We start from the raw sequence: 27962 nt of genomic DNA, 5'->3' as shown, positions 1-27962 counted from the left end.
AGGGCGGCCTCGCGGGAGGACCGACGCCGGGCCCCCGGGTCCGCCGCGCCTTCTGCCCGCCTACCTTTCGTCGCCCGGGTCTCCTGACCTCGAGGCCCAGGCCTGCAGGGCCGTGGGCAGAAACTCGTGAGAAGGGGGCTGCGCGTTGTGCTCAGACTCAGCCTTGCCTCCGTTGCCTCCCTGACTTCTGGTCAAACCTGAGGGCAGGAGCCCCCCGACAGGTATAGACACCCGGCCACAAAACCTGAGGGAAACCGGCCTGTGCCGGCGGTGTATCCATTGCGTCTCAGCTCAGCTCATCCTTTTTGGCTGCACTGGGAAAATGGATCTGGGCCTTGTGAAGTGAGCGTTCCTCTGCCAGCAGAGGCGGACGCCTAGTCCCTGGAGAAGGCTGAAGAGACGTTCCGGGAAGAATTGCGTTTTCTGCCAGGTTTTGGTGTATCGGCAGGCAGGCAGTGGCAGCATACCTTGCTCTCCCCGTACCGCGCTCCCGTGTTGCTCAGGGGCCAACGGTTAGCTAGCACTTCGCCAACTCTTTTTTTGTAGTTCAGTCGCTCAGTCGTGTCCGACACTTTGCGACCCCATGGACCGCAGCACGCCAGGCCTCGCTGTCCATCACAAACTCCCGGAGTTTACCCAAACTCGCGTCTATCTAGTCAGTGATGCCATCCAAACATTTTTGTAGTAGAGGGGCTAAAAATAGACTCGACCTCCTGAATAACTTTCTGAGCACCCTGGAGGCAAGATGCAAGATTCATAGCAAGCTCCAGACGGCGGATTTTTCACACGGAATAGCACCGCAGTGCTTTATCTGCCATGCAGTGGGCCAGGCCCTGCCCTCTCCAGTCAGGTCTGGGTCTTAGCCCTGGGAAGGACAGCGGGAGCTCATCTTTAACAACTCTGTCTCCTAACCCCAAGGTTATTTATAAGTCTGACTCCTTATAGCGGCTATTTCTGTATTTTCACTCATCTTATTAGTGAATCTCTCATTAGTCCAAAACCCTGTGGTAGTTAATAATTCTTTTTATTAAGCTTTTTTTATAGTCCCAAGAGATGGTTCAGTTTGATTGGACACCTGGGCTTGAGCTGGGTGCTGAATTCCTTGACAGAATCAAGAGGCTAGGACTTTGTGGTGCTGGGGGCATCTCAGTTAACCAGCCACCTGTGAACTTTGTGGTGCTGGACTACCAAGTGCCTTGGGGCCCCAAGTGGCAGTTACACTGGACTGTTATGGCTGTGAGGTAACTGTAAGGACTGTGGTGTGAGATGTATTCTTTTGAGTTCCTTTGAATGCTTAAAAAGAGAAATAATAAGCACAGTTCCAAGTTACCGTAGGAGAACCAGAGAGATTTTGTCCAATTCTAAATGAAGCTCATTGATTGTAGCGACAAAAGGATATTGCTGAAAATCAAACACATTTTCATTTTCATGTTACTGCATTACAACTTCTATCAAATTCACAGATATGCTAAGTTTCTCATGTAAAAGTTAGAGTACTATTAAATAACAGGATCCCAAAACTTGGAGTGGGTTAGACCCAGAGAAAATGGACAATCTTGAACCCACATGTTTCTCTGAGCCCCTCTCACTATGGGAGTAGGTTGCCCTCCAGTTTCTGAAGAGGTAGGCTTCCTCTGCTTGAAAATTCACCTGGGGCAGGTGCCTTGAAAGGAAATTCACATTCTCCTCAAAAACCATGGTAATCACCTTCTCCCACCAGTGTTGTCACAACTAAAATCAATTTACAGCAAATTCCTGGGGGTATAGGTGTGCACTATGATAGGGAAGAAGTAACGTACAAGCAAAGGAATGACAAGACTTTGCTAATATATAGGCAAAAACCCGGAGAACATGTGTTTGTGTGAATTCTGAGGTGTTAGACCATGGATGATGGAATGTAATAGTATGCTGAGCCAAGTTTATTGATAGAGTTTTTATTATATATGTTAACTCATGTAGCTAGAGGTGGTTCTAATACTTTAATTGGTTGATTGATGGAAACTTAGACTCATTGGTTGCCTGAAGTTTGTGAGATTGAAATGCCAAGCTTCCCTGGCATAATGTGCAGCAGGGAATCCAAAATTGAGGGAAATGTTACCCTAGACTTATTGCATGTAATCTGCATACCCATCCCCCAAAGGCCCAGAAGACACTCCCCTCACTGAAGAATTGAGAAATACATCCGTGAGAGGAAGACTTGCGTCTCTGAAAATTTCTGTGGGTGTTTCCCTCAGTAGGCCATGTATGACTATTAATGATGCCACTATTGAGGTGGACTCATTGATAATGATGGGGATAACAAAACCCCAAATTAGCACAGACTACCACTGATGCTGTGGCACATCTGCCTTATGAAAGGGCAGCAGGTATGCACAGGCAATCAGAATGCCTTTGCCCACAGAGAGGCCCTGGGAAAAAGAAAGGCAACCTAAGAGAATGCTGTGTGTGCTCAGTCGCTTCAGTCGTGTCCAACTCTTTGCAGCCCCCTAGACTGTAGCCCACCGGGCTCCTCTGTCGATGGATTTTCCAGGCAAGAATACTGGAGTGGGTTGCCATACCCTCCTCTAGGGGACCTTCCCAATCCAGGGATTGAACCTTCTGCATTGCACATTTGGATTCTTCACCACCTGAGTCCTCAGAGAAACCCCCCTAAGAGAATACTACTTGATATTTACTAAGAAGAAAAGCTCTAAATCAGGTATCCAAAATCCAACCTGAGTCACCACAGTGGATTCTCTCAGTTTTTAGACCTATATCGATTCTCAGACCCAGAACCCCTTGATTGGAGGAGAGTCTGTGTACTTTTTAGGAATTACCTTGCACCATTGCCACAGTACATGTTGTAAATGATCCCTCAACCTTGTTCCCCCGAAATGTGTAGCCATATACTAGAGTGGTACTAGAGTGGTTCTGAGGTTTTCTGGATCTTGGATCTGAATTGATGCTAATTCCTGAGGACACACAACACCACTGTGACACTTCAACTAAAGCTGGACTTGATCTTGGTCAGTTGATAGATGAAGCCTTAACTCATATCCAGCTCACAGTTGGTCGTTAGGTCACTTGATCCACACACCAACCAACTGTGTAATTATTTTGCGAGGTCTAGAATAGGTCATATCCCCATTTTGGCTTTCTTATCCATGGGATGAGGGCCATTAGAGTAGGAAGAGCTAAGTGGTTGCTCCTGGAAATTTCACTCCCTTACAAGATACTAAAGCAATTAATATTGTTACCAGGTCTAAGCTCATGCTGCTTGCTTCACGACAAGCCAATAAATCAAGAGACAATGTGTTGAGACAAGGAATGGTGACTTTATCAGAAAGCCAGCAGACCTAGAGGATGGTGGATTAGTGGGAGTAGTGTCCCAGTAATTCTTGCCTGGATTTGGATGCTGGTTTATTTTACAGAGCAAGAGGAGAAGATGAAAAGATAGAGTAAAAATGGAGGATACGTTTTTGCAAATATTTGTGAGTTCTGGCCAGATTCTGGAGGAGATATGTTAATTTCTACTTTCCTGCAGATCTTTACAGGTCAGGATGTTTCTTGTGAGTTAAAAAAGGTATTTTATCGTAAGATCAGTCAAGGGAAGCTGGGCTCCCTGAGATGGGCCATTATGTATACTTTAAGCTATAGGCAACATCCCTTAAGTAATTAACTTACAGCTAAAGTAATAGAATACAAAGTTTAAAGTGAAAGAAATAGACCCAGTATAGAGTCAGCTTTGCTCTTCCCTGTTCAGTGTCACCATAAAAGACTTGGAAAAAAGCACGGGTGCTGATACCTATCTTATTCTCATTTAACTCACCAGTTTGGCCAGTGCAGAAGGAGATCTTAAAAATTGACTGTGGAATATTATAAACTTAGCCAGAAGGTAATTCTAATTGTGGCTGCTATCCTCAGGTGCAGTATTTTTACTGGAGCGAATCAACACAGTACCTGGTACTTGGTATAGCTACTGATATGACCAATGCTGTCTTCTCTATACTTATTTGTAAAAACCCCCAAAAGCTGGCTTTTATCTATCAGGGCCAACAGCACGTTCCTGAGTCCAGGCTTGAACTGCTCACTGCTCAATAGACCAATAAATCAAGAGACAAGTAATTAGAACAAGGAATAGTTACTTTATTCAGAAAGCCAGCAGATTTAGAAGATGGTGGATTAGCGTCCCAAAGAACCTCCTTTCTCTAGAATTCGGGCTTCTTTTACACTAAAACGGGAGGTGCAGTTGGTTATTGCAGACTTCTTGGTGTTAGAATCCTTTGTTCTTACAGCTGTCCATGTAGATCCTATCACAATATTCTTATAACACCCAAGAAGAAAATGTTATTCTCTGTTCTGCAACTTTTTATTTCTATGTGAATGGAAAAGTGTTATACTGTTAGTGATGAGAGTCTTGAGAATGGACTGTCTTATTTATTTCAAGCTATGGGCATCTTTCTCATAGCAAAAGCAATAGAATACAAAGGTTAAAGTAAAAGAAACAGATGAATTATCGAGCCAGATTGCTTCTTCCCTATTACAAATATACCTCTCCATTCTCCTTACTCTAGCCTACGGAAACGTGATCATCTTGACATTCCATGAAACATCACACAGGTTCATTTTGGTGGTTCATAATGACAACAGTAGGGTGATTGGAGATGATAAGCAGGAAGCAGCAAGTATTTAATACACCTTCATAAGATCTATTTGAGCTAGAGGGCATCGGATAATCAAGAATGAGAGATAGCAACTCCAAAATGTTCCTGCCAAGACCCACACCTCACGGGCGGGATGGCTTCTAGGATGGTAAAAGCCATATGAGGAAAAAGACATTGAGAGAGCAATCCAAGCAGATGGTGCTGGTTAGGAGTTATAGGGTTGGAAAACCAGGGACGCGGTGCTGCAGACTTGGGTCCTACCACTCGTCTGGCTGTGGAAGGAAGGCGGCAGCGCAGCTGGTAGAGGGAGAACACCTGAAGCGCCAGGAGGCTGAGAACGGGGGAAGACTCAGTAACCTCTCAACTGTTAGATGGAGAACACCTGGCCTGGTGTCTCAGGATGCTTTGGTAGCTGAATACCCATTCTTAACTTGGATCTAGACCCTTAGGCCTTAGGACACAGCTCCTTGGTCCTTAGATCTTACACTCAAGACTGTTGACCTTTTGGATGACTTCCACCAATGATGACAGAACAAGATTAATTTTCTGGACATTAATATGGCTGCCCCAGCTGAGATAATTCAGTCCCGTGTGCTCTCTGTTTACTAGCTAAGAGAAAATTCTCTTCTATGCTTTCCCCAGACTGTAGCTACTGCTCTGAATTTGACTGTTGTATCTATCACTGTCTCCTGACCCTACTGCCAAATACTTAACAGATGTTCCTTTGGACACTGAAAAATCAAACCTTGACCCCCATGTCAACAAAACATTGTTGCTGGACTACAGACCTATCAGCAGAGTCTAGTTTACCTGGAGCAGTTCTTACTGTAAAGGCTAGGCTGGTTGGCTGTGATAGGCAGGTTGTTCTCAGAAGCACTGCACCCTGCTCTGCAGGAATAATTTAGGTTTAACCAAGGGCTTTGTCCATCACAAGGAACACTAAATTGACTTGCTCTGATACATGACTCAAAAACACTCCTAATACAGTTTATGCCCCTAGTAGGGGAGGCATGGCAACCCACTCCAGTATTCCTGACTGGAGTATCCCAAGGACAGAGGAGCATGGCAGGCTACAGTCCGTAGAGTCACAAAGAGTCGGACACGACTAAAGTGACTTAGCATGCATGCATACAGGGCACTACTTCTCAATGTGGACATCAGACATATACTTGCTTGACAAAAACCAGTATGAACTATCTAATGAAACTGGTTATAGACAACCACATCGCGCCTGACCAATCAAAGTACATTCAAATGCCAACACCATTGCTGCCCTGAGATGAATAAATCAGGGCAGGTGGAGCAATGTATCTCCTACATTATAGTGGCTCTCTAAGGTCTGTCTCTGGCTTCCCAGGTGACTCAGTGAGTAAAGATTCTGTCTGCTAATGCAGGAGACACGGGCACAAGTTTGATCCCTGGATCAGGAAGATCCCCTGGAGGAGAGCATAGCAATCCACTCCAGTATTCATGGACAGAGGAGCCAGTCCATAAGGTCGCAGAGCATGAGACACAACTGAAGTGACTGAGCATGCATGCAAGGTCTGTCTTGGTAGTACTGAGACGTGCTTAGCTGGCTTAGCTCTGGTTGGGAGTCTGTTTGCAATTTAGCTTTCAAGTTGGTCTGATCATCCTGCCAGGAGTCAGAGTCTTGGTCACTCTCATCTGAAGTAGTCTAAGACAAATAGAAAATGTTTGTTCCAAGCCCCTGCAGTTAATCAGTAGAGTTAATTAGGTAACCTAATGGGTGGCCTAAATTCATGAAGATAGTAAATAATTCTTTCTTGGATGCGTGGAAAGTCAGGGTTGTACTAAGAAACAGCTCTGCTACCACTTGACTTCACATAGCTTTACGTAGACCAGACAGCCCAGTCTGACCAGGGTCTTGGTGGAATGCCCTGCAGTCCCTTCTCAGCCAGGGGAGATAAGCTTCTTGTGAGGAGCTGCCATAAAACCACTGCTCCTCCATCTCCCTCATCTCAGTTGATTGCTTTGATTCCTTCTAATTGCACCTTCGTGCAAATACAGCTCTAAGCTGTGTAAGTCTAGAAACTGCCTGGCTGTGGCTGAGACGGCTCTCGGTAGCAGATCCGCCATCGCTCCTGGCTCCGTCTCGGGTTCCCCAGGCCAGTGCCCTTCGGTGGGACTAGTGATGTGGGGGTGATGCAACGTGGGACTAGAGACGTGGGGGTGACGCGATGTGGGACTAAAGATGTGTGGGATGACGCCATGTGGGACTAGAGACGTGGGGGTGACGCGATGTGGGACTAGGGATGTGTGGGATGACGCGATGTGGGACTAGAGACGTGGGGGTGACGCGATGTGGGACTAGAGATGTGTGGGATGATGCGATGTGGGACTAGAGACGTGGCGGTGACGCGATGTTGGACTAGAGATGTGTGGGATGACACGATGTGGGACTAGAGACGTGGGTGTGATGCGATGTGGGACTAGAGACGTGGGGGTGACGCAGTGTGAGACTAGAGACGTGGGGGTGACGCGATGTGGGACTAGAGACGTGGCGGTGACGCAGTGTGGGACTAGAGATGTGTGGGATGATGCGATGTGGGACTAGAGACGTGGCGGTGACGCGATGTGGGACTAGAGATGTGTGGGATGACGCGATGTGGGACTAGAGACGTGGGGGTGACGCGATGTGGGACTAGAGACGTGGCGGTGACGCGATGTGGGACTAGAGACGTGGGGGTGACACGATGTGGGACTAGAGACGTGGGGGTGACGCAGTGTGGGACTAGAGATGTGTGGGATGATGCGATGTGGGACTAGAGACGTGGCGGTGACGCGATGTGGGACTAGAGATGTGTGGGATGACGCGATGTGGGACTAGAGATGTGGGGGTGATGCAGTGTGGGACTAGAGATGTGTGGGATGACGCGATGTGGGACTAGAGATGTGGGGATGACGCGATGTGGGACTAGAGACGTGGGGGTGACGCGATGTGGGACTAGAGATGTGTGGGATGATGCGATGTGGGACTAGAGACGTGGCGGTGACGCGATGTGGGACTAGAGATGTGGGGATGACGCGATGTGGGACTAGAGACGTGGGGGTGACGCGATGTGGGACTAGAGACGTGGGGGTGACGCAGTGTGGGACTAGAGATGTGTGGGATGATGCGATGTGGGACTAGAGACGTGGCGGTGACGCGATGTGGGACTAGAGATGTGTGGGATGACGCGATGTGGGACTAGAGACGTGGGGGTCACGCGATGTGGGACTAGAGACGTGGGGGTGACGCAGTGTGAGACTAGAGACGTGGGGGTGACGCGATGTGGGACTAGAGACGTGGGGGTGACGCAGTGTGGGACTAGAGATGTGTGGGATGACGCGATGTGGGATTAGAGACGTGGCGGTGACGCAGTGTGAGACTAGAGACGTGGGGGTGACGCGATGTGGGACTAGAGACGTGGGGGTGACGCAGTGTGGGACTAGAGACGTGGGGGTGACGCGATGTGGGACTAGAGACGTGGGGGTGACGCAGTGTGAGACTAGAGACGTGGGGGTGACGCGATGTGGGACTAGAGTTGTGTGGGATGACGCGATGTGGGACTAGAGACGTGGGGGTGACGCAGTGTGGGACTAGGGATGTGTGGGATGACGCGATGTGGGACTAGAGACGTGGGGGTGACGCGATGTGGGACTAGAGATGTGTGGGATGACGCAATGTGGGACTCGAGACGTGGGGGTGACGCGATGTGGGACTCGAGACGTGGGGGTGACGCGATGTGGGACTAGAGTTGTGTGGGATGATGCGATGTGGGACTAGAGACGTGGGGGTGACGCGATGTGGGACTAGAGATGTGGGGGTGACGCGATGTGGGACTAGAGACGTGGCGGTGACGCGATGTGGGACTAGAGATGTGTGGGATGATGCGATGTGGGACTCGAGACGTGGGGGTGATGCGATGTGGGACTAGAGTTGTGTGGGATGACGCGATGTGGGACTAGAGACGTGGGGGTGACGCGATGTGGGACTAGAGACGTGGGGGTGACGCGATGTGGGACTAGAGACGTGGCGGTGACGCGATGTGGGACTAGAGATGTGTGGGATGACGCGATGTGGGACTAGAGATGTGTGGGATGACGCGATGTGGGACTAGAGACGTGGCGGTGATGCGATGTGGGACTAGAGATGTGTGGGATGACGCGATGTGGGACTAGAGACGTGGGGGTGACGCGATGTGGGACTAGAGATGTGGGGGTGACGCGATGTGGGACTAGAGACGTGGCGGTGACGCGATGTGGGACTAGAGATGTGTGGGATGACGCGATGTGGGACTAGAGATGTGTGGGATGACGCGATGTGGGACTAGAGATGTGTGGGATGACGAGATGTGGGACTAGAGACGTGGGGATGACGCGATGTGGGACTAGAGATGTGTGGGATGACGCAATGTGGGACTAGAGACGTGGGGGTGACGCAGTGTGGGACTAGAGACGTGGGGGTGACGCGATGTGGGACTAGAGACGTGGCGGTGACGCGATGTGGGACTAGAGATGTGTGGGATGACGCGATGTGGGACTAGAGATGTGTGGGATGATGCGATGTGGGACTAGAGACGTGGGGGTGACGCGATGTGGGACTCGGGATGTGTGGGATGACGCGATGTGGGACTAGAGATGTGGGGGTGACGCAATGTGGGACTAGAGATGTGTGGGATGATGCGATGTGGGACTAGAGACGTGGCGGTGACGCGATGTGGGACTAGAGATGTGTGGGATGACGCGATGTGGGACTAGAGATGTGTGGGATGACGCGATGTGGGACTAGAGATGTGTGGGATGATGCGATGTGGGACTAGAGACGTGGCGGTGACGCGATGTGGGACTAGAGATGTATGGGATGACGCGATGTGGGACGAGAGACGTGGGGGTGACGCGATGTGGGACTCGGGATGTGTGGGATGACGCGATGTGGGACTAGAGACGTGGGGGTGATGCATTGTGGGACTAGAGATGATGCAATGTAGGACTAGAGACGTGGCGGTGACGCGATGTGGGACTAGAGACTTGGGGGTGACGCAGTGTGGGACTAGAGACGTGGGGGTGACGCGATGTGGGACTAGAGACGTGGGGGTGACGCAGTGTGGGACTAGAGATGTGTGGGATGATGCGATGTGGGACTAGAGACTTGGGGTGACGCAGTGTGGGACTAGAGACGTGGGGGTGACGCGATGTGGGACTCGGGATGTGTGGGATGACGCGATGTGGGACTAGAGATGTGGGGGTGACGCAATGTGGGACTAGAGATGTGTGGGATGATGCGATGTGGGACTAGAGACGTAGCGGTGACGCGATGTGGGACTAGAGACGTGGGGGTGATGCATTGTGGGACTAGAGATGATGCAATGTAGGACTAGAGACGTGGCGGTGACGCGATGTGGGACTAGAGACGTGGGGGTGACGCAGTGTGGGACTAGAGACGTGGGGGTGACGCGATGTGGGACTAGAGACTTGGGGTGACGCAGTGTGGGACTAGAGACGTGGGGGTGACGCGATGTGGGACTCGGGATGTGTGGGATGACGCGATGTGGGACTAGAGATGTGGGGGTGACGCAATGTGGGACTAGAGATGTGTGGGATGATGCGATGTGGGACTAGAGACGTGGCGGTGACGCGATGTGGGACTAGAGATGTGTGGGATGACGCGATGTGGGACTAGAGATGTGTGGGATGACGCGATGTGGGACTAGAGATGTGTGGGATGATGCGATGTGGGACTAGAGACGTGGCGGTGACGCGATGTGGGACTAGAGATGTATGGGATGACGCGATGTGGGACTAGAGACATGGGGGTGACGCGATGTGGGACTCGGGATGTGTGGGATGACGCGATGTGGGACTAGAGACGTGGGGGTGATGCATTGTGGGACTAAAGATGATGCAATGTAGGACTAGAGACGTGGCGGTGACGCGATGTGGGACTAGAGACGTGGGGGTGACGCAGTGTGGGACTAGAGACGTGGGGGTGACGCAGTGTGGGACTAGAGACGTGGGGGTGACGCGATGTGGGACTAGAGACGTGGGGGTGACGCAGTGTGGGACTAGAGACGTGGGGGTGACGCGATGTGGGACTCGGGATGTGTGGGATGACGCGATGTGGGACTAGAGACGTGGGGGTGACGCAGTGTGGGACTAGAGACGTGGGGGTGACGCGGTGTGGGACTAGAGATGTGTGGGATGACGCGATGTGGGACTAGGGATGTGTGGGATGACGCGATGTGGGACTAGAGACGTGGCGGTGACGCGATGTGGGACTAGAGATGTGTGGGATGACGCGATGTGGGACTAGAGACGTGGGGGTGACGCGATGTGGGACTAGAGACGTGGCGGTGACGCGATGTGGGACTAGAGACGTGGGGGTGACACGATGTGGGACTAGAGACGTGGGGGTGACGCAGTGTGGGACTAGAGATGTGTGGGATGATGCGATGTGGGACTAGAGACGTGGCGGTGACGCGATGTGGGACTAGAGATGTGTGGGATGACGCGATGTGGGACTAGAGATGTGGGGGTGATGCAGTGTGGGACTAGAGATGTGTGGGATGACGCGATGTGGGACTAGAGATGTGGGGATGACGCGATGTGGGACTAGAGACGTGGGGGTGACGCGATGTGGGACTAGAGATGTGTGGGATGATGCGATGTGGGACTAGAGACGTGGCGGTGACGCGATGTGGGACTAGAGATGTGGGGATGACGCGATGTGGGACTAGAGACGTGGGGGTGACGCGATGTGGGACTAGAGACGTGGGGGTGACGCAGTGTGGGACTAGAGATGTGTGGGATGATGCGATGTGGGACTAGAGACGTGGCGGTGACGCGATGTGGGACTAGAGATGTGTGGGATGACGCGATGTGGGACTAGAGACGTGGGGGTCACGCGATGTGGGACTAGAGACGTGGGGGTGACGCAGTGTGAGACTAGAGACGTGGGGGTGACGCGATGTGGGACTAGAGACGTGGGGGTGACGCAGTGTGGGACTAGAGATGTGTGGGATGACGCGATGTGGGATTAGAGACGTGGCGGTGACGCAGTGTGAGACTAGAGACGTGGGGGTGACGCGATGTGGGACTAGAGACGTGGGGGTGACGCAGTGTGGGACTAGAGACGTGGGGGTGACGCGATGTGGGACTAGAGACGTGGGGGTGACGCAGTGTGAGACTAGAGACGTGGGGGTGACGCGATGTGGGACTAGAGTTGTGTGGGATGACGCGATGTGGGACTAGAGACGTGGGGGTGACGCAGTGTGGGACTAGGGATGTGTGGGATGACGCGATGTGGGACTAGAGACGTGGGGGTGACGCGATGTGGGACTAGAGATGTGTGGGATGACGCAATGTGGGACTCGAGACGTGGGGGTGACGCGATGTGGGACTCGAGACGTGGGGGTGACGCGATGTGGGACTAGAGTTGTGTGGGATGATGCGATGTGGGACTAGAGACGTGGGGGTGACGCGATGTGGGACTAGAGATGTGGGGGTGACGCGATGTGGGACTAGAGACGTGGCGGTGACGCGATGTGGGACTAGAGATGTGTGGGATGATGCGATGTGGGACTCGAGACGTGGGGGTGATGCGATGTGGGACTAGAGTTGTGTGGGATGACGCGATGTGGGACTAGAGACGTGGGGGTGACGCGATGTGGGACTAGAGACGTGGGGGTGACGCGATGTGGGACTAGAGACGTGGCGGTGACGCGATGTGGGACTAGAGATGTGTGGGATGACGCGATGTGGGACTAGAGATGTGTGGGATGACGCGATGTGGGACTAGAGACGTGGCGGTGATGCGATGTGGGACTAGAGATGTGTGGGATGACGCGATGTGGGACTAGAGACGTGGGGGTGACGCGATGTGGGACTAGAGATGTGGGGGTGACGCGATGTGGGACTAGAGACGTGGCGGTGACGCGATGTGGGACTAGAGATGTGTGGGATGACGCGATGTGGGACTAGAGATGTGTGGGATGACGCGATGTGGGACTAGAGATGTGTGGGATGACGAGATGTGGTTCTAGAGACGTGGGGATGACGCGATGTGGGACTAGAGATGTGTGGGATGACGCAATGTGGGACTAGAGACGTGGGGGTGACGCAGTGTGGGACTAGAGACGTGGGGGTGACGCGATGTGGGACTAGAGACGTGGCGGTGACGCGATGTGGGACTAGAGATGTGTGGGATGACGCGATGTGGGACTAGAGATGTGTGGGATGATGCGATGTGGGACTAGAGACGTGGGGGTGACGCGATGTGGGACTCGGGATGTGTGGGATGACGCGATGTGGGACTAGAGATGTGGGGGTGACGCAATGTGGGACTAGAGATGTGTGGGATGATGCGATGTGGGACTAGAGACGTGGCGGTGACGCGATGTGGGACTAGAGATGTGTGGGATGACGCGATGTGGGACTAGAGATGTGTGGGATGACGCGATGTGGGACTAGAGATGTGTGGGATGATGCGATGTGGGACTAGAGACGTGGCGGTGACGCGATGTGGGACTAGAGATGTATGGGATGACGCGATGTGGGACGAGAGACATGGGGGTGACGCGATGTGGGACTAGAGATGTGTGGGATGACGCGATGTGGGACTAGAGATGTGTGGGATGACGCGATGTGGGACTAGAGATGTGTGGGATGATGCGATGTGGGACTAGAGACGTGGCGGTGACGCGATGTGGGACTAGAGATGTATGGGATGACGCGATGTGGGACTAGAGACGTGGGGGTGACGCGATGTGGGACTAGAGATGTGTGGGATGACGCGATGTGGGACTAGAGACGTGGCGGTGACGCGATGTGGGACTAGAGATGTTTGGGATGACGCGTAATGGGACTAGAGATGTGGGGGTGATGCAGTGTGGGACTAGAGATGATGCAATGTAGGACTAGAGACGTGAGGGTGACACGATGTGGGACTAGAGATGATGCGATGTGGGACTAGAGATGTGGGGGTGACGCGATGCCCATACTGTTTTTGCTGTGCAAGTGATACATTGTCTGAGTCCAGTTCAGCCGGTGGTCACTTTAATGGCTGATTCTCTCGAGCTGTGGTAAGCCAACCTAGAAGCTTTAGCTGTGACCCTCATGGCTCTCTTAGCTACTGCAGTGTTACTTAGGAGCGGCTCAGCCAGTCACTTAGAAGGGTAGGATTTCCCCCAATCTGAAGAGTGAATAAAGCCAGTATAACTCAGGGGAAAATACTCACGTGAAAAACTAGGGGTGAGCAGGGGGAAGTCTTTGATATATTGGGGCAACTAAAGGCCATAGGGGTGAAGTGGAGAGAGATTGAAGACACAGGAAAAAGACGAGTTAAGTAAAATATTGAGATAATAGAGAAGAAGGTACAGTGATGGGGATCATCAGTAGGGGTAGTAGAAAGGATCACTCCCAACGGGAAGCCACCCAAGAAGCCTCCTCTCCATTATTTTCTATCATGCACTCCTGCTATGTTCCAGTCTGTCTCTCACCACGTCCCCTGCCTTCTCTTATTATCATGACTTTTCCAATATCCCCTGTTTGTGAAATTTTTAAAATTTCAGTCTCATACTGTTGCCTAAAATCCATCAGTAGTTTCCCAGTACCATCACATCTGATGCTAATCACAGTAGTATGGACCCTAGGTTCCTTCAAGTTCTGACCTCTGCCTTTATTTTTAATTTTTTTTAAAAAAATGAATGCTATTTTCAAAGGTTACTTTCCATTTACAGTTACTTCAAAATGTTGCTTGTTCTCGGTGTTGTACAATACATCCTTGAGCTTATCTTACACCCAGTACTTTGCACCTCCCACTCCCCCACCCTTTTGTTGCCCCCCCACACACAGATAACCATTAGTTTCTTCTCTGTATCTGTATCCTCTTTTCTGTTTTACTCACAAGTATGTTATATTTTTTAGATTCCACATATGAATGATGTCATACAGTAATTGTCTTTCTCTGACTTATTTCACTTAGCACAATGCCCTCCAAATCCACCCATGTTGCTGCAAATGGCAAAATTTCGTTCTTTTTTATGGCTGAGTACTATTTCATTTTGTGTGTGTGTGTGCATGTGTGTGTGTGTGTAGCACATCTTCTTTATCCATTCATCTGTTGATAGACATTTATGTTACTCCCATATCTTGGCTGTTGTAAATAATGCTGCTATGAGCATTGAGGTACATGTTTCTTTTGGAATTAGTGTTTTGGGTTTTTTCTGGATATGAGCCCAGGAGTCTGACCTCTGACTTTCTATCCAGGCTTATCGCCTATCATACTTTCACGTACAATCTTCACTCGAGTTATGTTGAACAACTTGTCTCTAATGGGCCAGTCTACTATGTATGGCTGTATATACCACACATTTAACATTTCCATGCATACTACTACTATTGTCAACCTGTATAGTTATTAGAACTATTTTCTGGAAGGTGGCAGTAAGCTGTCTTATTCCATTAAAGTTAATATGACAGTTTTATGACAAATAGAAGTTAAGCACCACCTTGAAGAAAGGGTCAGTTTTATAAAAACTTGAACAAAGGTGTGCCTCAAATCCTTGTCTTAGTTCTTTCTGTTTAGAATGTCCTTCAGCCTTCTTGTCCACCAGCAAATTCCTGCTCATTCCATGTAAGGAAACTCAAACACTATCTCTGTTTCTCTTCAACTGTGACCAGGTATTTTTTAATAGCTACTCGTCTCATGGTCTGGAAATATGTGCGTTCTTATCCCTCCTCTGAGTTGTCTAGTGGTGGGGTTTTCATATCCGTCTTTATTCACTTGACCCTGAGTGAACGCACGAGGTGTTCTGGATCAGATGCAGATTCCTTATTACCCCGCAGTGAGGAGGAGCTGCATGCTAGCCTTTCCCAGCTTGCCCTGGGCCTTACCCCAGGACAAAGTGAAGAAAGCCAGTGGAGGTTTTCTTACATAAATGCCCAGATACTCTGTAGACAAGGGACAGGGAAAAGTAATTTTTATCTGCTTATGAAGGTAAAGGGCTTAGTTGTCCCCCTCCCTTTCCTGAGAGGGTCTCCTTCTTAGCCCAGATGTCTTCAGCCTCAGGGCCTCATCCTAGCTGACATTTAAATAACTAGAGAGATGACCCTCCAGTCTCCCCAGCATGTTCAGAACCAGCCTAGGGTCCTTTCCCAGGAAATAATTTTTTGCTTTGGGGAAGATAAGAGAGGTTTTATGAACCCTTTGGATTATAGCAGCTACAAATCTAGCCCTTATACTATGAGAAAATGTATCTAGAAAAAGTGAAAGAAAACAGTCTCGATAGTGCATACATTTCTATGGCTTAGGAGGCTGGAACCTCATAGGAAAACAAAAAATAAAAAATGTGTGTGTGTGTGAGTCGCTCAGCTGTGCCCAACTCTTTGTGACCCCATGGACTACAGCCAACCAGGCTCCTCCGTCCATGGGATTTCCCAGGCAAGGATACTGGAGTGGGTTGCCATTTACTTCTCCAGGGGATCTTCATGACCCAGGGATCAAACCTGGGTCTCCTGCACTGCAGGCAGATTCTCTACCAACTGAGCTCTTCCTGTTTCCAGAAGCCTACATGAGGAAGGCCCCATGTCATAAAGTCTTCTTCTTTTGTCACTTTGAGAAAGTTACATAAATTCTCCAAAACACAATTTTCTAATGTATCACATTGAGATAATAATAGCTATTTTTCGGCATTTGCTGCAGGACTCAAGAGATAGCACATGACATGTTAGGAGAGCATTCCCCAGATGCCTTCCATTTCTCTGGGAAAGGGGAAAATGGAATCCACAAGAGCTGAATGGGGTAGAGAAGGTCTGAAATCACCACCATGGGAGGTGGAGAGTGGAGTTCACATAGATCATTGGACAACATTGGTTTCTTGTGGAGCAAGTCTGCAATTTTCTCTTCCTGGCTTGATGCTGAAGGAAAGTGGACCCTGAGAAGGACACGCAAATGACCCTTTCTCCCAGGATTCAAGCGCAATGGTCATCAAGGCTGTTGCTTGGGGCTGTGAACATATATTCTGCCCTTTTCCTATTTTCCCTACCCATATAAATACATGTTTGCAATGGAGGTTTATTAAAATGAGCACTCAATGACATCTTGAATAGGAAAAGACACTGGGTGAAATTTCAAGAAGGACTAGCACCATGCTTCCGAAAATGAGAGGCTGTATATCCAAACAGAAGCCTCAGGTTACATTTGGTAATAACTGGAAAATATCTGTCTCACTCTGTCAACTGCTTCTATAATCTGCCTGAGGTCTTCAGTTGCCTAGATACATTATATTTGGGGAGAAAGGTTGGAAGGGAGTAGAAACAAAGTTCTTTGTTTTTGTTCGGTTGCCCAGTAGTGTCCGACTCTTTGCAACCCCATGGATTGCAGGGCGCCCAGGCCTCCCTGTCCCTCCCCATCTCCCAAAGCTTGCCCAAGTTCATGTCCATTGCATCGGTGATGCCATCCAGTCATCTTATCCAGTGACGCCCTCTTTTCCTTCTGCTCTCCCATGTACAAAGTTCTAGAACCTTAGAAAATGTTAATGATTGCACAGAACTGTAAAGGATGGTGGATTCAGTTGTTGTACTCCCTCTACCTGTTGAGAAAGCAACCTGCTGAGGGTCCTGAGCATCCCAGGACACACCAAAGATGCGGAGCCCAAACTAGCCTTCACTGGGGTCAGTTCTCAGAGCTGGCTTTGCAGCGAGCAACGCTGAGTAACCAATCTCCCAAACAAAGAACTGGATTGCTTACCAAACACTGTGAAAGCAATTCAATACTTCTTGGCTGTGACAGAAAAGCACTGTATATGCGGCACCCAGCTGGATCCCTCCCCTGAGACCTCATGGGGTTTGGGTTAACATGCTAACGCCACTTTTGACACACTCCTCTGTCTCTCCTACAGGCATATTCTGTTTTCTCTTGGCATCCATGAGACAGTAGCAGGCTCCAGTCTCTTCACATGTCCTGAAACTACTCACCTACCTAAGAGTCTCAGCATTATTGGCATAACTCCACCTCCCTGTGCCTTTCCTGCCGTGGAAGGAAGTGGAGAGAAGGGAGGAGTCAAGTGACAATAAACTTCTGAGAAGGTAGGGAAAGGAGGAACACCTGTTTCTCATAGTCCTTCTCCTTGTTTGAAATTATATATTATTTTGTGTCCATCTCTCCCAGTAGAATGCAAGCTCCTGGAATTCAGGAACCTTTTGATTTACCACTGTACCTTAATGGGTGATGTCTTGGAATGTTGAGGCTTGACAAGTATTTGTTGAAATAATTAGCCAGTTATCTGAGCCCTGAATTACCAGTTGGGGTGAATCAGTAGTACTCATAATAGAAGTCTGCTCTTGAGCTGAGTTTAAACCTATTCGTCTTGCCTCTGTGAATCAGTGCCAAATCTTCGTGTTCCTACAAGGTTTTTTAAAAAGTCCTTTAAAAGGAATTGCCCCCCAAATTATTTAATAATCACCTCAATCACTAAAGGACATTCAACATGGGGAAAGAAAGAAATGAACTCTACAAAGTAAGCAACAATTTGGTGCTAGGTACTATGGTCATGAGTTTGAGTAAGCTCCGGGAGTTGGTGGTGAACAGGGAGGCCTGGCATGCTGCAATTCACGGGGTCGCAAAGAGTCGGACACTGCTGAGTGACTGAACTGAACTGAACTAAGGTCATAGATACTTTGCTTCTGTTGCTTCATTTAATTCTCGTAACTCTACAAGATTAGTATACTGATATATATATGTGTGTGTGTGTGTGTGCATATATATATGAATATATAGGAACTTAGACACAAAAAAAAGTTATATAACTTGCTTTAGAATAGATAGCTACTAAATGGTATAGCTTTTTTTTTTTTTCTGATTTCAAAACCCCTCCCCTATTTGCTATAGCATTGCGTAGAGTTATAATACTTTGCATCTTGTATTACAGTGAATAGACTTTCCAAAATAATATCTAGGATGTGTATCAGTCAGGATTTGGTGCAAGCAGATACAATTCTAAATGTTTTAAGCAGGGAGGTATTTAATAGAGGGTGCTTACAAAAATTCATGTCAGGGTTGAAGAAGTGAGTTAACAGACGAGGCCTGTGAGAATGAATAATTCCAGCACATACAGAGTTGACCTGTCAGTGGAGCTATTACTGCTGAGAATGACCGGAACATGGGGTTCAAGAACATCACCCTGTGATAGGAGGTGGAGTCAAAAAGCTACTGCCCTCATAGCTGCCATAAACTGCCTCTTATCTTCCAGGAGGCTGGGAGGTTGAGTAATGAACTATGGAACATTGCTCTAGAAGAAAGTTTCCATTAGCCTAGTTATAAGAGAAATACAGTCATAAGTGTTCAGGAGGCTTACCTCGACTTCCCTTGTGTTTTCTAAATCTTGCATGAGTATATTTAACTGACAGACCTAATTCATATCCATAACTCTTGGTACTAAAAGTCTGGGACGTGTTTTAAGCTTCCAGTCTCTGCATTATGAAAGCCTCCATAAGAGGACAGTGGACTGGACACTGAGTGGGCCACCCTGCAGTCCTTACCCCAGGCAGCATTTGGAGAAATGAAAATACTTCCACAGGGAGAATGGGTTAAAATGTTCAAAACTGTCTCTGGCCAGGAAAGCTTACATGATGTGATTATTTATTTGAACTCCAAACTCCTAACATGCTCTTAATGACTATGATTTATCCTGGGAAAATAGTCCCTGTGCATATTAAGGCCAATTACATATCTAAATGTACACATATCAGAAATGAGAAAATTATTTGCAATGTGGGATCATCACTTTCATTTTTCTATAGCCCTTTGTTTGCTGGCACTGTTATTGGCTTGAATTTTGAGAAGAGGAGGCTTATTTCCAGCAAGCCCCAGGCCTTTCTCTGGATTCTTCCTGGCTCCGACTTCTCATATGCCAACACAATACTCAAAGAGGAAGGGCTTAGCAGTTTAGTACTCTAAATCTTCAAAGACACTTAGCACATCCAAACATTTTTACATGGAGGCCCCAGAGAAGCAAAACAATGTGCCCAGGATCTTACAGAGACTAGACCAGAAGCCAAGTTCTCTGGCTCCCTGTCCAAAGCCTTTTTTAATCACAACCTAACCAAGCCTTAGTTTTTTTTGTTTTGTTTTGTTTTTTTTTTACTATTTATTTATTTGACTATGCCAGATCTCATGTGCAGCATGCCGGATCTTTAGCTGCAGCATGCAAGCTCTTAGTTGTGGCGTGTGGGATGGGGTTCCCTGACTAAGGATGGGACCCGGCCCTCTGCGTTGGGAGCTCAGAGTCTCAGCCAGCTGAGCACCAGGGAAGTCTCTGTGTGCTTCTTAAACACAGTGATACTTAAGTGGGGGGGGGGGGGTCAGGTAGAAGGAGAGAGAGATTCCATTCATATCAGGCTTAATGCAGGTGAAATGAAGCTGTACTCTTAGGGTAGTGTACTTAGATGTTTAAGGATGAGGCAAAGCAAGCAAGTGTTAACCATTGTATCTGATTAGTGGTGGAGGTGGGGAACTGTTACTGGAAAAAGGCACGTGTAGATTTCTAGGGTGTTGACAATGTCTCAGGAAACTCAGTTTTCTAGAACTTAAGCTTTTTTAAATCCCAGCATAATGTTTTTTGACTTTTTGGTCTTTAATAACACTTAGTCTTAGTACTTACTGTATGAAAGAGGCAGGCTAAGTGCTTCCCACAGATTATCTCATTTAACTCTCACAAGAACACTCTAGTAGAGGCACTATTATTATGCCCATTTTTATATCTGAGGAAACTGAGGTACAGTCCTTACTAATCTGTCCAAATCCCCAAAGTTAGGTAGCAGAGCTGGTGTTTGATTCACCTGGCCCCAGTGTCAGATGCTTCACTACTCTGCATTGCTAGCCACAAGAAATTTGATGGATGAGTCTAATTATGGACCCCTTTATTGTTATTATTTTACAGTCATAAAAGTTATAGTTATGAAAATCATATTGATAAGAGAAAAAATATAGGTGCAGAATTGTACACATGCATGCACACATGCACAGAACATGATTGCATCTATATTAAAAATATATATGCTTATGTATAGAAAGACCAGAATGTGAAACACTGTTAGGATGATGAAAATATAGGTATTTTTTTGCCTCTCTTCTCTGGTTTCCAAATTTATTTTAAAGTAGCCATATTAAATTTATAATGGGAAAATGTGCTATAAAATAAACTTCCCATTTACCTGAAACATAAAATTTCATTTCCACAGTCTTCTTTCCTGCAGCTTTGTGTAATCTTTTAGAAGCCTCTTCTGTTCAATGAGTAACTTCATTACTAAATTGATGGCACCAGATCATTCTAGCTATGCAAATCACAGACCCACAGCCAGCTCAGGAAAAGGCGGATAAAAGATTACATTAAAAATTAAAGCAACGTGTGGAGATGTGGAGATAATGTGCGTACAATTATTTCTACATATTTAATATTTATGCAATTACAAAGCCAGTCACGACAAATCTTAAATCTTGAGTCATATTCCTTTCGCCCTCTGATATTTTTGACCTTGAACCGAGACTGCCAAATATATCTAAAAAAAAAAAATGGCTGTGGAAAAAGCATTTCCTTTGGCCTATAAATGATAAATGTGTTTTTCTTAGAAAGTGATCTCATTTCTTCCTAGCCTTTCTTTGTTTATTTTCCGTGCCTGGTATTTTTTTAACTCTGTTACGTTCTGATCACCCTGGAAAGCGCTGGGCCTTCAGTCTTCCACAGTTTGGTTGTGTTGTTTTCTGGTGCTGCTGCTGCTGTGATGTGTTTTCTGTCAGAGGAAATTTACAGGCACATTAGCCTACTTGACAGGCACAATGAGCCACTAGGCTCTCCTAAGGAGAAACCACTGCGTGCTGTGATGAGGCTTTCTGCGTCTCTCCATCTCACCCTCCCTCTTACACCTTAGAACCCCACCACAACTCAAATACAAATCCCTGCCACTGCTGCTTCGAGGTGTTGCCTCGGATCCTGGATTTAACTCTCTGGTTCCCGGTAACAGCTGTACATTGGTTCTGCATTTATTAATTCATGTCTGCAGCAATCTGACCCTAGCAGTTTGTGGAAAAAGCCCATGTCTTCACTCACAGCCATGTAGATACCAAGTCAGGAACGGGTGGGAACGCTTTTGTTCCCATGATGTTATCACTGACACAAGGCAGGGGAGAAAATCCAAGATCTCTTCAAACGGAAAGCAATATCATTGCATTTTATGGAAGGCATTTAGAGAGAATATGCTAAAACACTTCATTTACTTTCCTCAGTGTGTCATAGAAAAATGGTCAAGAAAAATCAATAAAACTTATTAAAAATTCAAAAACATAAATTGAGACATAAATGAGAGGATAAACTGTTTCCTTGGCAGATTCCAAATAAATTAGACTATTACCCTACAGCCACTGGGAAACCAAATACCTGTGCATTTTTGGTTTCACATATTATGCTACCCCTCAGGGTGAAATTTGCTGAGATAGAGCAGTTCTGGTACTGCTGGATCTGGTTCAACAGGGTGTGAGCATTCAGACCCTGACTTCATGTGACAGTCTCTTCAGTTTAAAATTTTTCAGACCTTTTAAATAATTTTTGAAGAGTGATCTTATTTTGATAATATTCCCTTTATCCTTCATATGTTTGACCATAAGCATGTAACTGTGTAACCTATAGAAATTCTTTAGAAGGATGCTCCAAAGTCACATGTAAGTTTCTTGCTTGATTATCTGCCAAGAAGCAGAGATATTTACTAAGCCAATCCATCATACTGGTCTGAGATGCTCTATTTGTTGAACGAATAAATAAATGAACGAACTTTGTGTTATCCGGACACCAGGACTAGGTAGCTTCCTGGTGGATTTATTTTTTAGAAAATTTACTAGGAACATTCTTAGTTTGGCTTCACTGGTGGCTCAGATGGTAAAGAATCTGCCTGCAGTGCGAGAGACCTGGGTTCAACCCCTGTGCTGGGAAGATTCCCTGGAGAAGGGAACGGCTTCTGGCAGTATTCTGGCCTGGAGAATTCCATGGACAGAGGAGACTGGTGGGGTACAGTCCGTGGGGTCACAAAGAGTCAGACATGACTGAGCAACTAAGCAACAATAATGATATTCTGGATTTGGTCTTGTTCTAGTCAGTTCAAGTTTCTATAACAATATAGGCGAGATAGCTTATAAAGCGCAGAATCTATCACTCACAGATTTGGAGGCTGGATATTTGAGCTCAGCATGGTCGGGTGAGGGCCCTCTTCCAGGAGGCAAGCTTCTCACTGAGCCCCTGAGTGTCAGAAGGGGCTGTGGAGCTCTGTGGGATCTCTTTCTTTGGAGAACTAATCCTTTTCTTGAAGGCTCTAACCTCATGACTCAAGCACCTTCCAAAGGCCCAGTTCCTAGTCCATCACCTTTGGGGGGTTCAGTTCAATTCAGTTCAGTCGCTCAGTCATGTCCAACTCTTTGCGACCCCATGAACCGCCGCACGCCAGGCCTCCCTGTCCATCACCAACTCCCAGAGTTTACCCAAACTCATGTCCATTGATTCCATGATGCCATCCAACCATCACATCCTCTGTCGTCCCCTTCTCCTCCCACCTTCAATCTTTCCCAGCATCAGGGTCTTTTCAAATGAATCAGTTCTTCACATCAGGTGGCCAAAGGATTGGCATTTCGGCTTCAACATCAGTCCTTCCAATGAACACCCAGGACTGATTTCCTTTAGGATGGGCTGGTTGGATCTCCTTGCAGTCCAAGGGGCTCTCAAGAGTCTTCTCCAACACCACAGTTCAAAAGCATCAATTCTTCAGCGCTCAGCTTTCTTTATGGGCCAACTCTCACATCCATACATGACCACTAGAAAAACCGTAGCCTTGATTAGACGGACTTTTGTTGGCAAAATAATGTCTCTGCTTTTTAATATACTGTTTAGGTTGGTTATAACTTTCCTTCCAAGGAGTAAGCATCTTAATTTCATGGCTGCACTCACCATCTGCAGTGATCTTGGAGCCAAATAAAATAAAGTCAGCCACTGTTTCCACTCTCTCCCCATCTATTTCCCATGAAGTGATGGGACCAGATGCCATTTTGTGAATGTTGAACTTTAAGTCAACTTTTTCACTTTCCTCTTTCACTATCATCAAGAGGCTCTTTAGTTCTTCTTCACTTTCTGCCATAAGGGTTAGGATATAAAAATATAAATTGCGTTGAAATGACATGCTCGGGCCATTACAGCCCCTCCCTTCTCTGTCTCGGGCCGTGCTCTGAAGCAGTCCCTGCGGCCAGCTGCAGCTGTGTTCACACCTCTGTCCTGTCCCTCCACTAGGAAGACACAGCAGGTTCTTCAGCGCTGGTAGCCTGCTGGTCCCTGGAGAGGCTGACTCCCTGCTCGGGCTCCCCAGGAGTGAGATGGGGGTCACACACTCCTGCCTTTGGAGTGGTTCTTTCCTGGTCTGGTGCTCGGCAATGACAGTGGCTCTCCTCTTGGCCTTTTGTCCCTCTGTAATGACTGCAAGGGTAAAAAGAGGGACCTGGTTTTCCAGATTGTCAGGATGACTGGGATCTTTCCAGCTAGCTCAGAGCAATGGCAGCATGCACCATTAATCTCGCCCACCGTCTGGAAAGTAAAGAATACCTGAAGAAGAGGAATTATTCATCCTCGCACAAAGAAAGCCAATATGGCAGTCACTGGACTTTATACATAGCCATTTTCCACCTAAACATCTTTAGAAATAGAACATTAATCCAGGGTGATTTGAGGAAGATTCTTTCTGAAACATGAGGCCAATTTAGGTAAAATCCGAGGTGTCTTTAAACTCATTTTTTTTAACTGAAAAGGTTGTAAAATAATGATACATTTTCATGAATAATATAAATTTCTGTCTGCATCTAAACAGTGGGAGATTTCCTCTAATTTTAACACTGAAACATTTTCACAAATAATCATCAAATGCCTACTTTGTGCTAGGCAGGCACTATTGTAGATGCTGGAAATATAGATTAATGTGCATATTAAATATTCAGTGTGAAGACTGTGTATAGATGCTGAGAATTCTTCAGGCTCTCTGATGAATCCATTCACATTTTTCTGTACCCACTCATACTTTAAAATGTAGTCAGGTGAGCTATCCAAATTGTGGGTTTCACTTGCCTCCCTGAGCCCCTAGGACTAAACCAAAAGCATTAAATGCCAGCTGCTTCATTGCCAACCCCAGCCTGGTGGATGCATTTTCACTGGGATGAAAGTGTCCAGGCGTAGAATTTTATCATCACCCCAAAGTCCTGAGGAGTTTTTCTTTCAGTCCCAAGAACTCTTTACTTGAAAGTCAGCACCCAGGTAGATTAATTGCCAAATGGTACCTTAAAACATGGAAATATTTGCCAGTCTGGAGGTCTTCACTCATAGCCATCTGGGGATCTGCTACAAAATGTATAGAGGGGGGTAATTACTCTTTTGGAAGCCTGGCTGTCAAAGAAAATCCAAACCCAGGAGCTTTTCTCCCAGGAACCCCTATGACATTTTATTCTTTAAATAAATCTTTTCTTCCTCTCCTTAGGTGCGAGATTGACATTTTAAGATCAATCATGCCTCTGCTTTGCAAGGTTGGTAGACTTAGAATAGGATAAATGGAAATTAAGCAAAATTTCCATTTTTTTGAATAAAAATGATCAAAATAGCTATATTCTCACTCAGTGTAAGAGAAGAATGGTCTTCCCTCAGTGGTCATTCTCATTACTGTGGTTATCTCAAGACCTTTTGATGTCAAAATTTCCCCCTGATTTCTCTAAAGGAACCATTCTGAACATCCACCTGCTGTTTGAATAGCCGCATTAAAGCAAAAGACTCTCATTCTATGTTTTACTCCATCATCGCCAAGGATGCTTTAGTGTTCCTGATGCGGTCACGGGTGACCAGCTCTTCCAGCCTCTCATTATGGGACGTTTTAGCTGGTTACTAAAAGCTATGGTTTAATTCTTTCCTCCTGTTTATATTATTCAGCCATCCCTCTTCTTGTTCAAAATGATCTTGTTGCAGTTGGCTAGGTTGTCTGAAAATTTCAGTGTTTGTAACCAATTTACAATGATATTTTAAATTATTGAGGCTCTTAGGCTGCTCAGTCAGTACACATTTATTGTGAGTCCACTAACTACCAGGCATTGGAGGGGGTGCTGGGTGCTAGTGAATTCCAGGGTGCATGCTGTGGTCAAAGGAGCAACCGGATGAGGGCAGGAGGTGCCATTCTAGAGACAGCCTTACCCTGACATGTGTGGCCTGTGCAAGGCCACCAGCCTCTGGGATTTCAGCCTTCTCACATACAAAATAAGGGGTGGACAGAGCTTCTCTGACCTCAGATCCTAACATTTTATGGTTACTGCTGATCTCGTTCACTCATCACCCTGGAAACCCCTTCCAAAAGTGAGTGCTTTTATAAGCCTTCCCAAAAGGTCCTAATTCTAATCCAAGAAGCAATTTTGTGCTAAAATGAATGTTTTTCAAAGACCCAGGAAGACATTTAAAGAAAGGGTTGTTGTTGTTCAGTCACTAAGTCGTGTCTCACTCCTACATGTGTGTTTTTCAGTTTACTGTATATTTGAGCATATTTTCCCCTTAAATCCTTGCCTACTTTCTAGTTGCTAGGTAGTAGAAGGGAATAATTTCAAGTATGGAGGGTCAAATAGAATTCCAAGCACCATAGTCTTATCTCCTCAGGATAATAATAAATCAAAGATACAAAAACAAGCCATGAGTCCAGATATTTCTGCACCTAAAATAGTGACAGTTCATCAGGGCATGTTAAAACTCTCTAATTTGTGTCATTTCAGTAGTTCCAACAGTGTTCAGAGCATCTGAGACTCCCTAGTATTATTGCTCTGTACTTATTTGTATTGACAATAAAATTAATGCTTCCTTATTTACGATTCACTAGATATTCTAATATCGTATGAGAATTACTTTTTATGTGTTTTTTTCTCTATATAAGATTTCTTTTACAAAACGTTTTTTAAATGCAGAGATGGCTGGATGGCATCACCAACTCAATGAACCTGAGTTTGAGTAAACTCCGGGAGTTGGTGATGGACAGGGAGGCCTGGCAGCTGCGATTCATGGGGTTGAAGAGAGTCGGACACGACTGAGCGACTGAACTGAACTGAACTGAGCTGAAGTCTGCAAAAATATGCAACAGTTTGGTATTGGGACCAGGCAGATTGTTTGAAATTCAGAATGATTCCCCAATTTCTAACATAAAAAAGCAGAGGAAATAAAGAAAACTTTATATTGCTTTTTAGACCTTATCTTCCTGCATTTGTGGTTAGTTTCTTTCAATTTCTTGTGTGAAAAACATAGTCACTTACCATACACCAGTGACCAGAGGGAGGAGGATTCTTATTTCTGTTTCTTCAAAAAGACCCCACATACACATCACATATAAAAAACTTTATATAAAAAATGAAGAGCAGGTAATAAGGTACGAGTTATATTGAGTGGCTCTCTCTACTTGCCTGACTTCCTAAGAACATTTCACGGCTTTCTCGTCTCTCTGTCTTCCCTCTCACTGTAAATATCAGAGCTGATGACTGACTTTTCTGCTGCCTTTCATGCGAACTCCTAAGGCTTGCAAATCAGCTGACTCCGGGAGCCATCTGCCTGTCTCCTGCCCTTGCTCACACGGTTTCTAATGGGGCTGAGGGGCCGAAAAGGACATGCAGACGCTGTAGAGCACACTGATCCGAGGAGTGAAACTTGAACGGGCGGATGTTAGACTCAGCGCATCAGCTCATTTCCCTCGCCTTGGCTCACGGTACACGGCAGCCGCCCGCGGGACATTTTGCCTGTTGAGAGGATGGCAGAAGGGCAACCTGTTGTCAGGTGACAACAGTGGAGAAGAAAGCAGAAGTGTTTGCAGAAACCTTCCTGCAAGCCAAGATTCTCCTCCCTACCTGAAATGCTGCTGCTCTTTTAAAATAACATTTCAAGATATTTTACCCTTCTAAAATGAGTTCCCTTCCCTCATAATGATCCAGTGTAACATTCTGTTATACCTGTTCTCTAACCTTCACATAGTACCTTACACTCACATTCTTGTTCTGTCTGATCAAAAATTATGAAGCAGGTTTAGTGGATCTGTTGGGATGTGTGTGTATACACACACACACACACACACACACACACACACACACTCACATATATCCAAATGCCATGTTGATTTAGAAACATGGAAGAATGAAATAACTATAGTGATTAGCATTTTTGAGAATATGATATGAGCCAGGGACTGTTCTCTCTCATTCACACACACATATAAACACACACTCACATTCTC

The 27962-nt window shown here is 46.8% G+C and overlaps 1 long non-coding RNA gene across 1 annotated transcript; it reads left to right on the top strand.

Annotated features, from left to right (window-relative positions):
* Positions 1-28: 28 nt before the first annotated feature.
* LOC133061513 (uncharacterized) lies at positions 29-26922 on the top strand. Its single transcript, XR_009694008.1, has 3 exons — positions 29-221; positions 17543-17729; positions 26653-26922. It is a non-coding gene; the product is annotated as an uncharacterized LOC133061513 (long non-coding RNA).
* Positions 26923-27962: the final 1040 nt, after the last annotated feature.

This window comes from Dama dama, chromosome 9 (assembly GCF_033118175.1).
Source record: "Dama dama isolate Ldn47 chromosome 9, ASM3311817v1, whole genome shotgun sequence".
Classification (NCBI taxonomy): Eukaryota; Metazoa; Chordata; class Mammalia; order Artiodactyla; family Cervidae; genus Dama; species Dama dama.
Note: the sequence above shows the minus strand (reverse complement) of the source record. Positions and strands in the feature narration are given on the sequence as shown.